Below are 12,095 nucleotides of genomic sequence, written 5' to 3'. Positions count from 1 at the left end.
GGTCCGTATATCGACCAAACACAGCAGGGGAGAGGTCGTGAACAGGTACAACAGCAGAAGTGGTCGATCGACCTATAGAGGCAGTCGATCGACTAGATGAACAGTAACAGAAGCTCCTGGAAAGTGCAACTCAGTCGATCGACCATGACGGCCAGTCGATCGACTGAAGGTACTGTTGTACTCCTTATTTCTTCGTATTTGCTCAATGATTTGAGCTAACAAGCTCTAAATACCTGCAAGTACACAATAAAACGCGCCAAAAAATTGCGCAAACCCAGAACGAAGTCTAAAGTACTTAAAAAAAATCCTAAGCAAATAAAATAAAAGCGAAGTTTTCGCGCACACAAAAAGCAATAAAATTGTCTTAACAAAGCAAATAAAAAGAAGTTTATAACGAAATCGATCAACTAATAGTTGATCAAGAAGGACCACGGTATTGCCCACTTCGTCGGCTTCTGGCTACTAGAGGTAGCCTCAATGGTGCTCATCTTATCAGTTGCACCCTTCTCAGCTTCAACAGTCGGAGAGCTCAATGGATCAACTTCGTCATCCCCCCAATCAAGGATTTCTTTGGGTTCAACGGAATCCAAGTCAGACCGTCTCACCTTGGCTGGACCATCATCCACTTCCTCATCAGTCCCATAGCTTAAGCATCCAAGGCCTCCTCTTTGAATGATAGGCTTCTTTACAGCTGGCACAACTTGTAGCACTTCCTTCCCCAAACCAGCTCCTGCATTATCTAAAACAACAGATTCTTCCTCCTTCTTGCTCCCAATCTGGGGCGGAGGGGTTAACACAAAGATAGTAATAGGGACGGGCAATTCGGGAAGCACAAAGTACGATTTCTTTTCAGAAACCGTATTACAAGTAACAGGCCACAAGGGATCCTTCTTTTTAGCAGGTTGGGCAAAAATGATAGAATGTTTCCCAACTTTGAAGGTCAAAGTTCCAGAGCCTACGTCAATAACTGCACATGCAGTGTGCAGAAACGGCCTTCCTAAGATGATCGGTATATGGGCATCCTCAGGCATGTCAAGGACAACAAAGTCAACAGGGAAGAAAAACTTCCCTATTTGGACGGGTATGTCCTCTAGGACTCCTATAGGCTCGACCAGCGGATCGGTCGACCATCCGAATGTCATGTCTGTGATAGCAAACCGGGTTAACTTGAGTTTCCTTGCTAAACTCAAGGGCATGACGCTTATACTAGCCCCTAGGTCACACAATCCCTTCTCAATTGAGAAGGTACCTATTTTGCAAGGAACGGAAAAGCTACCCGGATCCTCTAACTTATGGGGGGCAGTGTGAGACAGATAGGAGCAAGACTCCTTGGTGAGTGCGACAGTGTGCACTGTTTCAAGTGACCGCTTTTTGGACAACAGTTGTTTCATAAATTTAGTATAAGCGGGCACTTGGTTAACTAACTCAAGGAAGGGGACTTGTACATTAAGACTACGGATAACTTTCTCAAACTTACTGAAAGATACCTGTTCCTTCGTCGGCACGAGTCTCTCCGGATATGGGGCTGTAAGGAGTACCTTAGCCCTCTCCTCCAATTCACGCGCGCCGGCATCCTTGGACTTAGGCTGAAAGTCCGTCACCTTCTCTTTGTTGAAGCTAGACCCCTCCTTAGACCGTCTCAAATAAGAACCGTTAACCGTCATCGGGTCGAACTTCGGGGCCGGGACTGACCCATCAGCACTCGGGTCTGCCCCCAAAATTTTCGGGACGGTGGTTCCCCGAAACAAGTGGTCTCGTAGATTATTTGGCATCAAAGGACGAAATTATTCAGCATCAGCAGCGATCTCAGTCGATCGACCACTCTCCTCAGTCGATCGACTGAAGTACCTGGCAGACGTCTTTTTCTTTGATTTGTTCGTTGGAGCTTTCTCTTGACTTGGTTCCGGCTCATCTTTTTCAACAGCGTCCTCAACCATGTCAGGACCATCAAGGGTGGACCCGCTCCTCAAAGTGATGGCATTTAGGGTCTCCTTTTGTTCGGGTTGAGTGGGTAAGTGTCCGGGAGCTCGAGTGTTACTTTTACTAGCCAGTTGAGCAATTTGGCTCTCTAGTAACTTCATCCCGTCCTCTCTTGCTTGGGACTCCTTTAGCAACAGGTTCTTAAGCTCGGAAAATTCAGAATTCTATGTTTGTTGCTGCTGCGGCACATAAGGGGGCTTTTGATATTGCTGTTGCTTTTGATGAGGTGGTATATAAGGTTGTTGCTGTGGTGGAGCTTGAGTTGGGTTAAGGACATTTTGGCTCCTCCAACTCAAGTTCGGATGGGTGTTCGGCTCATAGTAGGTGTTGGTCTGCCTATAATGTTGAAAGGCAGCACATGATTCGAAGGGACTAGGGCAGTTTTTTGAGATATGGCCCTCACCTCCACACCTTTCACAGACGAAAAAGGACCGTCGACACAAAGATTGACTTGGTACATCCCACCTTTAGAGGCTCCTCCTAGCTCATACTTGTCAAATCTCGCAGTGAGAGCCTCAAGTGCAGCAATAGAGGAGGATTCAGCAGCTCTCCTCTGGTTCCCTCTCGAATTCCCATACTCGGCCTTGTGGGTAGCTAGATCGTCAATGATCTTCCACCCCTTGGTTGCTCCCAAATTTTCAGCGAATCTTCCATTGGCTGCAGCATCCAAAATGGCCCTCTGATCGTCGTACAACCCATTGTAGAAATGGTTGTACAAGCTCCACTTTTTGAACCCATGGTGCGGTATGGTTCGCACCAACTTCTTGAATCGGACCCATGCCTCGTGGAAATTCTCATCTGGCCCTTGTTTAAAGCCCGTGATTTGAGCTCTAATAGCGATCGTCCTTGAAGTAGAAAAGTACTTCTTGTAGAACGCCAATGCCAATGTATTCCAATCAGTGATCTCCTGAGCGGTCCGGTCCAAATCTCTATACCACTCCCTTGCAAAGATCACGAAGGAGAGAAGATGAACATGGTCTCCTTGATTTGATCATGGGTCACGCCACCGGTGGGGGAATGGAGTAGCGATGAGTCAATAAAGGTCTCCATATGCCTAGCTGCATCTTCATTTGCAGCTCCCCCAAACTGATTTCTCTCGACCATAGTAATGTAGGCAGGCTTTGGTTCGAATTTCCTGGCATCTCCTGGTAATTCGAACCCATTGTATAAATTGTCGGCTGTCGGCTCAGAGTAACTAGCTATACTTGCCTCCTCGGCCATGACTGGAATTTCCGGAGAAGTAACTGTCTCGGCTGAAGAAGTGGAAACAGGCGAAGATGGTGGATTATCTTCGAACAGTTCGTTCTCGTAGTAGCTTGACAGAGTACTCAGCTCTTCCTCTGTCGGTAATACTCTTTGTGTTCGCCTCAACTCGCGCAAGGATCTTTCGAGCTCAGGGTTCAACAGTACTAATTCTCCACCCTGTGACCTGCGCATAAGAAGAAACTACAAAAAGAATATAAGAAAAGTTTAAGGAACGGATGTCCCTTAAACTGAGAAAGACTAAAAATAAAAGCAACTAAAATTAGGACTATTGCCTCCCCGGCAACGGCGCCAAAATTTGATACCCGTCGTTGTGAGTACCAAAGATAAAATTTATAATCTCCTATTAAGACTAACCTAGGCTAGTGGTAACAGGGTCGAACCACAAGGAGGCAGATGTAAATTCTAGTTGATTTATATTCAGCCAAAAGTAACTATTGTGGGGGTTGAAGTGAATTGGTCTACAGCTAATAGAGAATAAAGGCAATAAACTAAATAAATAATTTAAACAGATAAAAGAAGGGCACTAGGATGGTCGGTTCATTATAGCTTCGGCGGCAGCAAACTAAGTCGGTCTGAATCAAGCACAGGTAAGGCGGGAAATAAAGAGGTCCTCTCGGTCCACTCTTAACAAATAGCATCTTTCGATATCGCTATAGGTCCCTAATATCACTAATACTAACTTTCGTCCTGAAAAGTGACTAACGGTCTAAACTATACCTATCTCTCGATCTTAGCACAGTCTAGTCGATTTAATTGATGGTCTAATAACCTCCGCTACCTTTCGATCTAATGGGTCAGTCACGAAATAGGTATCTAACCGGTCGCATGGATTCGATTCGTTAAATACAAGATTAAAACAATTAAAACGAATATAAAACCCTACGAGGTCAGTCGATCGACTGGCAATGTCAGTCGATCGACCAACACGCGAGACAGTCCTTTCTAATCTAATGCCGCCTATGCCATAAATCGCCTACATCCTAGCACTAAAGAATTAGCTACTATGATGAAAGTAATAACAACAATAAAACTAACAGCAATTACTGAATTCATGCTTAAAGTGAATAACAAATAGCGATAAAACGATAATTGGCTTTGGGATACTAATCTAGCAAATCTTATACTAATGAAGAAAGTAAAACAATAAAATGGAATTAGGGCAGAAGGAATACCGAGATTCAGAGGAATGATTAAGAACGAGAACAGAAAATCCAATGCTAACCGATGTTCCAAACCCTAATTACTCGAATAAACTAAAACTGAAAGTACTGTATTGTGATAAAAACTTGGATAGATGAACTGATATAAAACTTGATGTTTATGTTACGTTATATAGCAATCAACGTAACACCTTATTTCCTAAACCTAAACTTCACGGGCTTCAAGATTCACGGTCTTTTAATTTACGTCTGGAATAGCGATCTGGTCGATCGACTGACAAGGCTGGTCGATCGATCGCTCCTCAAAGAAACAAAAGAGCTTCGGAACCCGAACATTGGTTGATCGATCAAGGTGACGGTCGATCGACGGATGTTGCTACTTGACTTCTTAAAACACGTGGACTTGTCTTTTGGGCCTTGGATTGCGCACCAAGCTCGTTCCTTAAGTGAATCCTTTAAGTCATTTGCAATGCAGATTACTCGGGGATGGATTTGGCTTGATTTCCCGTTGAATTCTTCACATTTCTGCAATAATGTACAAAATACGGAAGTAGACGGAAATAGGGAAAAATGTAGCATAAACTACAAGAATGAGCTCTGAAATGCGTGTAAAAAGGGATGTAAAACATCATATAAATGACACGCATCAATACGCAATAGAACATTAGTAAACACATAGCGATCCCATGACACCCCATAGTGACCGGTTCAAAATTGTAGGGCGAGTTCGCGACTCTAGGACGTCTCCCACGTCTTTGCATTAGCTCCTACAACTCCTACCCGGGTTCATTTTAGTTTGACTCCCTATGTTCATTAAGTTCATTGGTTACAACTTTCAATATCGTCGCTCTGATACCACTTTGAAACACCCCCATACTCCAAGTGCCTTACCAGGATCACTTAAGGCATGAGAATGCTACCATCTCGGTTACCCGAGGCAATTATAATCAAATAGGCAATAACGAAACGTACTTCAATAATAATAAAGTTTAAAGTGATACAACCAAAACGAAACTAACAAAAGAAAATACAAAGGTTCTCAAATATTAAACCAACTAGCTAAAGAACAACGTTCGACACAGCGGAAGGCTTTTAAAACAGCTCGTGACGACTCAACCCACCTATCCCATGCGCATCAATTATACCTGCTCAATAACTGCTCACCACCCTCAAATGGATCACCACAGTTTTTAAAAACATTTAAACGGGGTCAGTACTGATTACATAAAACAAACAGCTGCAAAGAAACAGTATCACAAAAAACTCAATCAACACAACACAATCTCCACAACTCCATCTCCTCTCCACACATATGACTACACACCGAAGTGTGTAGCCCTGCCAGAGTACCCATCGCAATAAGTACTCCTCCTCGCCGGTGGGGGACCGCAGCCGTTCCCACCTAAGCCCCGCTCATCTCCTTCGAGCGATAAACCATGTTCATTAATGTGCACATCCCTTCTGTGGCGGGTTCCCCAGAAGGAGAATCAAGGGCGTGAAGCCACTCCCGCAAGTGACTCCACTCAGCCAGGGATGCACCCCGAAGATCACAGGCAGTTATACAACCAATCAACATTATACTATCAACAATCACAAAAACCAATCTAACACCGATATGAGATACAACAACAACAACAACAACAACAACAACAACAACAACAACAACAACAACAACAACAACAACAACAACAACAACAACAACAACAACAACAACAACAACAACAACAACAACAACAACAACAACAACAACAACAACAACAACAACAACAACAACAACAACAACAACAACAACAACAACAACAACAACAACAACAACAACAACAACAACAACAACAACAACAACAACAACAAAAACAACAACAACAACAACAACAACAACAACAACAACAACAACAACAACAACAACAACAACAACAACAACAACAACAACAAAAACAACAACAACAACAACAACAACAACAACAACATCAACATCAACATTATGTAACCAATACTGAGTAGGGAAACCCTACCTGGAAAGCAATCACCAAGATCGTCACAATCAGCTAATCACAATCGTTCTTCAATGAAATCATCTCCTATAAACACACAATCATACAATCACAATCTAACATCAACCATACTCCCCAAAACCCCCAAATTGCCCAATTAGGGTTTCAACTAAAATCAATGAAACGATATAAAAATCATACTAGGAGCTTACCCACAATACGACGGTCTCACAGGCGTAAAGAACTCAACGATCCTATGACTCTAGCCCTTAGGATTTGCCAACAACGCGACGAGAGAGAACTACGTAACTTCTTTTTCTTTTGAAAGGTTTAGAAAGGTGAAAAAGTGATTAAAGAAAATGACGGAAGCCTTTTATATTAATCTCGCGTTATTAGCAAAACCCGTCAAAACAAACCCGTAAAACACACTTACTCGATCGAGTAAGTGACTTACTCGATCGAGTGCCCCTTACTCGATCGAGTGCCACACGTACTCGATCGAGTACCCATCAAGCAGACTACTGTTTCATATAAAAACATACTTACTCGACAGAGTAAGTACCACTCGATTGAGTACCCATAGACATAGAAAACCGTTGTATTACATTAAACCTCTATTTTAGCTCGGTTTTAATTGAATATCACACTTTTATTAGTGTATTTGTGAGCTAATTCGGTGTTCTAGTGCCTTTGCTTGTTTTTATTGTATTTTGTAGGAAATATAGCTTTTATAGCTTTTTTCTATCGAATGTGCAAGCACTAAGAGTTCACGAGGCTAAAAGAGATGAGATCATACAATAGGAAGGGCATTTTGGAGAAAACCGAGTAAAGGAATCCCGAGCATGAAGGAATGTGAGCATGGATTGGTACAAATGAAGATATGAATGTCAAGCCCAAACAAAGTCCAAAGACCAAGTCAAGCTTGCAAGCATAGGATGCCAATGATGCTATAAACCGGAGGAATTAAAGAGCTTAATTACGCAACATTGGATACCATATGCCATTTAATCATGAAATTAAAGCATTAAACGGAGGATTAAGCGTCCTCGATCGGGGTGGCCTGTCGGGCCACCCCGATCGGGGTGATCATGCCCTAGGAATTTTACGTTTCACCCCTATTTTACTATAAATAGGGACCTTAATCCGTCATTAGGGATCATCTTTTTCCATGTTTTACATTCTCCATGTACTCTTAAGCACACAATTCTCTTAGTTTTCATATTCGTTTACATTTTGTTAAGCAATTTCCTTTGTTATAAACATATTACTTAAGCATTTGATTCTTTTATAATTCAAGTTACTTGGATTTGTCACTTGTGTTCTTCTTATTCAAGTTCTAATTCTCTTGTTACGGTAATTTTCACTTCTTGTTTATTTCGTTATTTCATTCTTCATTATCGTTGTTTTCTAGTTTGCAATTTAGTTATTAGTAATTTCATATTAGTTTGTTATTACATATCATTATTAACTATTATCATCATTAGTTTATTTCTAGCATTTCATTTACATATCCTTTTATTTAGCATTTCACTAGTTCGTATGTCATCTTTATTTAACATATTTATAATTCTTATAATTTCATTTAGTTATATTTCTATTATTATCATGTTTACCATTTCATATATTGTTAATAGTTTAATTTCTAATATGAGTGAGTAGTCTATTTTGTCTAGGGAATAGGGAAGCCATGCATGATTAATATTTGTAAATGTTAAATTAGGATGATGTAATATTGTTTAATAGTTTCCATCACATGCTTGTTTTATTTCCTAATCTTTGATAATTGATCACTATCTTTGATTAATTTGTTAATTCACGTTCATAAGTTGAGAGGCACGGAAATGAATTAGACTAAGCATGTTTTAGTAGACCGACCTAGCCATAGCAAGAGCTCGTTAGGATCCGTTCTATGGTTTACAATAAGGCCGAGAGGTGGTTGTCATAAGACCTAAGCAATTGATACTTTTATCTATTCTGAATTTAACATGAACATTTATATATTTGCATGTGTGACCCGACTCCCCTAAACTCTTTTATCATATAAAATTTACATCGTTTTAATTGCAAGTTATCAAACCAAACCAACCAACCAACCAATTGAATCGACCTAGATAGAATTCTACACATAGCAATTCACTACGCAATTCCCGTCTCCTTGTGTTCGACCCCTACTTTACTACAATAATTTGTTAGTCAAGTTTAGGGTATCTTTGATTAGGTTGCGACATCCTATCAAATTTTGGCGCCGTTGCCGGGGAGCACGGTTTTATTGCGTTTAAAATTGTTGATTTCTATCTTTTTTTTTCTTTTGTCTTAAGGAACACTTGTTCCTTGAGACCGTTACTTACAAGTTTCTTGAGATTTGTGTCATATGCCTAGGTCCTCTCGTACCGGAGAATTGATTCCCTTTGATCCGGAGCCCGAGAGAATGTTCCGTAGCCGACTCAAATATTTCAATGAGCTTGACGCATCTTCTAGTCCCGGTGGTTTGGATCGCATTCGTACCAATTAACCAATTCGTGACGAGAAAGAAGGTTCTAGTTCATCATCTCCACTGCCACCACCATCTCCAATCAAAAAAATGGTGAAGCTTTCCGATCATTCCAAGCCTACTGTGGCCATGCTTCCAAGGGGTATCACTACTACCCAAATTGGAGCCGCTGATTTCGAGATCAAACCGGCTTTCATTAACCTTGTGGAAAGGAGACAATTTGGGGGAAGTCCTTTGGAGGATCCCAATTTTCATGTTCAAAATTTTTGTGACTATTGCTCTATGATTAGGCAAATAGGAGTCACACAAGCTCAAATAAGGGAGAAACTCTACCCTTTTTCCATTGAAGGATAAGGCTAAGCTTTGGATCAATAGCCTTGATAGAGAAGCCATGGGGATCACCAATTGGGAGACTTTGGCTCTTGCTTTTTACCAAAAGTATTTCCACCGGAGAAAAGTAAAACTTTGAGGAGCCAAATCACGGTGTTCCAGCAACAAGCACTAGAGGACCTTTATGAAGCTTGGGAGAGATACAAGGATTTACAAAGACAATGCCCACATCATGGGTTGGATCCTTGGTTTCTTGCTATAACATTCTACAATGGATGTTGTGCCGAGTCCCGACGAGTTCTTGATTCCGCCAACAATTGGCGGTTTGATCAAATTGACACCGATATTGCTCATGCCACAATTGAATCCATAGCGATCCATGATGCTCAATATGTCAATTCCCGAAATGCACCAATCAAGGGTAAGGAGGAATCTTCCGATACTTCCATTTTGAAAGCTCAAATTGCAGTGCTTCAACTACAATTGGAGGCTAGGGATGCAAGTGCCTCTTTTCAACAAGTCAATGCTATGTCCACTATGAGCCAAATAGTTGTTTGTGATGGTTGAGGAGGAGCTGATCATGTTGTCACTTTATGTAGGCCAGCTCTTGAGGAGGTAAATGCTTTTCAAACTTTTAAGCAAAATACATATCCTCCGGGTACTTTCTCTAACACTTATAACCTCAATTTGAAATTTCACCCGAATATATCCTACAAAAGCACAAATATGCTAAACCCTCCACCCCAAAATACCTTTGTGCCACAAAAAAAACAAAATACCTACATTCCACCACAAAAAAGGTTCGCTAACCCACCGGGTTTTCAAAGTCAAAATCAACGGCCACCTCAACAAAATTTTCAAAACTTCTAACAACCTCAAGGTCAATCTTCTCAACAAAGTGACCAAGGGGGGAGAAAACTTGAGGCCTTGGTGATGCAAATGGCTAAGACCCAATCCGAATTATTGGCTCAAATGCAAAAGAATGATCAAGCTCATAGTGCCGCTATCAAAATGCTAGAGAACCAAATGGCTCAACTAGCCTCATCTAGCTCTCAAAGGAAGACGGGTCAACTACCACCCCAAGGTGAGCCACCACATAAGACGGTTAATGCCATTCAGTTGAGGAGTGGTAAGAGTTATTATGAGCCATCCATGACTTTGGATGATGACAATATGAGCAAAGGGCCAAGCTTGGGGGAGGTGACAAAAAGAAGGCTAGTGAAGAGCCTATTGTGGAATATGTTGAAGAGGAGATCCCCATTCTTAATGTGAAGGAGCTCGATGCTCCCATTAAGATTCAAGTGCCATTTCCCCACCGCCTAGCAAAGAATAAGAAAGAGAGTAAGTTTGGTAAGTTCTTGGATGTTGTTAATAATTTACAAGTTATCGTGCCATTTATTGAATTGCTTACCCAAGTCCCTTCTTACTCAAAATTCATGAAATAAATCCTCACAAAGAAGCGATCCTTCAATGAGGTTGAGACCGTAGCTTTCACCGAAGAGTGTAGTGCACTCTTACAAAATAAGTCTCCTCCGAAACTTAGGGACCCCGGTAGTTATTCTATTCCTTGCACTATAGGCACATATACCATTAATAAGGCCCTTTGTGACCGAGGTGCTAGTGTAAGTGTCATGCCCCTCTCCATTTGTGAAAAACTTAACAGGGGTGCTTTGAAATGCACTAATATTACTTTGCAAATGGCAGACCGTTCTATAAAGCAACCTTTAGGTGTTTTAGAAGATGTGCCCGTAAAAGTTGGTAAGTTTTTCATAACCGTTGATTTCTTTATTCTTGATATGGCCGAGGACTCGCAAATCCCAATTATTTTAGGTAGGCCATTTTTGCACACCATGGGCACGTTAATTGATGTAAAAAATGTTGGAGTATATGTCCTCGACAATAATGCGATCACATGTTTAAATCTCATATTAAGAATGCTAAAGGGAAAGTAATATTTTATTGTCAACTGATCCACATTAATCGGTAATGATTGGCTGACTAGAGTTTGACATTACTGTCGTATGACGGTGGTGATCAGTTGATCCTTTAAGGTCATACCTCTAGGGAAACATTCTTAATTGATCAATTAATTAATTGTATGACGATACAATAAGTTAATTAATTCCTTAATATTGAACAAATGATTTTGTGAGTAATAATACGTATCTTATTGTAATTCGATTATATAAAGATTCGTACTAAGTAATTAAATTGTTTTATTACTTAAGGTTTATTTATTGTTTATGAAACAATTAAAATAAAGAATGAATTGTTTATTATAAATACAAGTAGTTGTGATTTATAATTCTATGACCCATTTTAAGTAATTGTAATTGTGAATTACTAAGTTAAGTTTGTATATGATTTATTTCATTTATATAATGATTTTTAATTTGTTAAAAAAACATTATTTAATAAACATGTCAAGTAACATGTACAATGTGTCACACTATACAAATTAACATTTGACAAACATAAAATGGACCCATTTTATGTGGGTGTGCCGTGTAAATGGAGGGATAGGGTAGGTTTAGGATTTAATTGGTGCTCTAATTGAGAATTAGGCATAATGATTATGTCCTTTATAGATCTAAACCTAGTCCTACACTATGTGACTTGAGAAGAACAACTTTGTGCATGCACTGGGCACTCTTACCTTGAGCTACCCGGCCACCCATATGAAAAATAGAGTTTTTCTCTTCTTTTTCATTCTAATTCATTCTTACCAAAATATTATTGATAGTTTGCATATTCTCTCTAACTTGGTTTAGAAGGCTTATGAAGTAAAACTCTCACAAATCTCTAATATTATTCCTCTATTACTAGAAGTAGTAATCTCATAATATTAGTAATTATTTAAGGACACAAATACTAATT

General features: G+C 40.2%; 1 non-coding gene across 1 annotated transcript; it reads right to left on the bottom strand.

Moving 5' to 3' along the window:
- Positions 1-9,350: 9,350 nt before the first annotated feature.
- On the bottom strand, positions 9,351-9,457 carry LOC141603406 (small nucleolar RNA R71). Its single transcript, XR_012525285.1, has one exon. It is a non-coding gene; the product is annotated as a small nucleolar RNA R71 (small nucleolar RNA).
- Positions 9,458-12,095: the final 2,638 nt, after the last annotated feature.

Source organism: Silene latifolia, chromosome 9 (genome assembly GCF_048544455.1).
Source record: "Silene latifolia isolate original U9 population chromosome 9, ASM4854445v1, whole genome shotgun sequence".
NCBI classification, from domain to species: domain Eukaryota; kingdom Viridiplantae; phylum Streptophyta; class Magnoliopsida; order Caryophyllales; family Caryophyllaceae; genus Silene; species Silene latifolia.
This window is presented reverse-complemented; position numbering and strand designations above follow the sequence as displayed.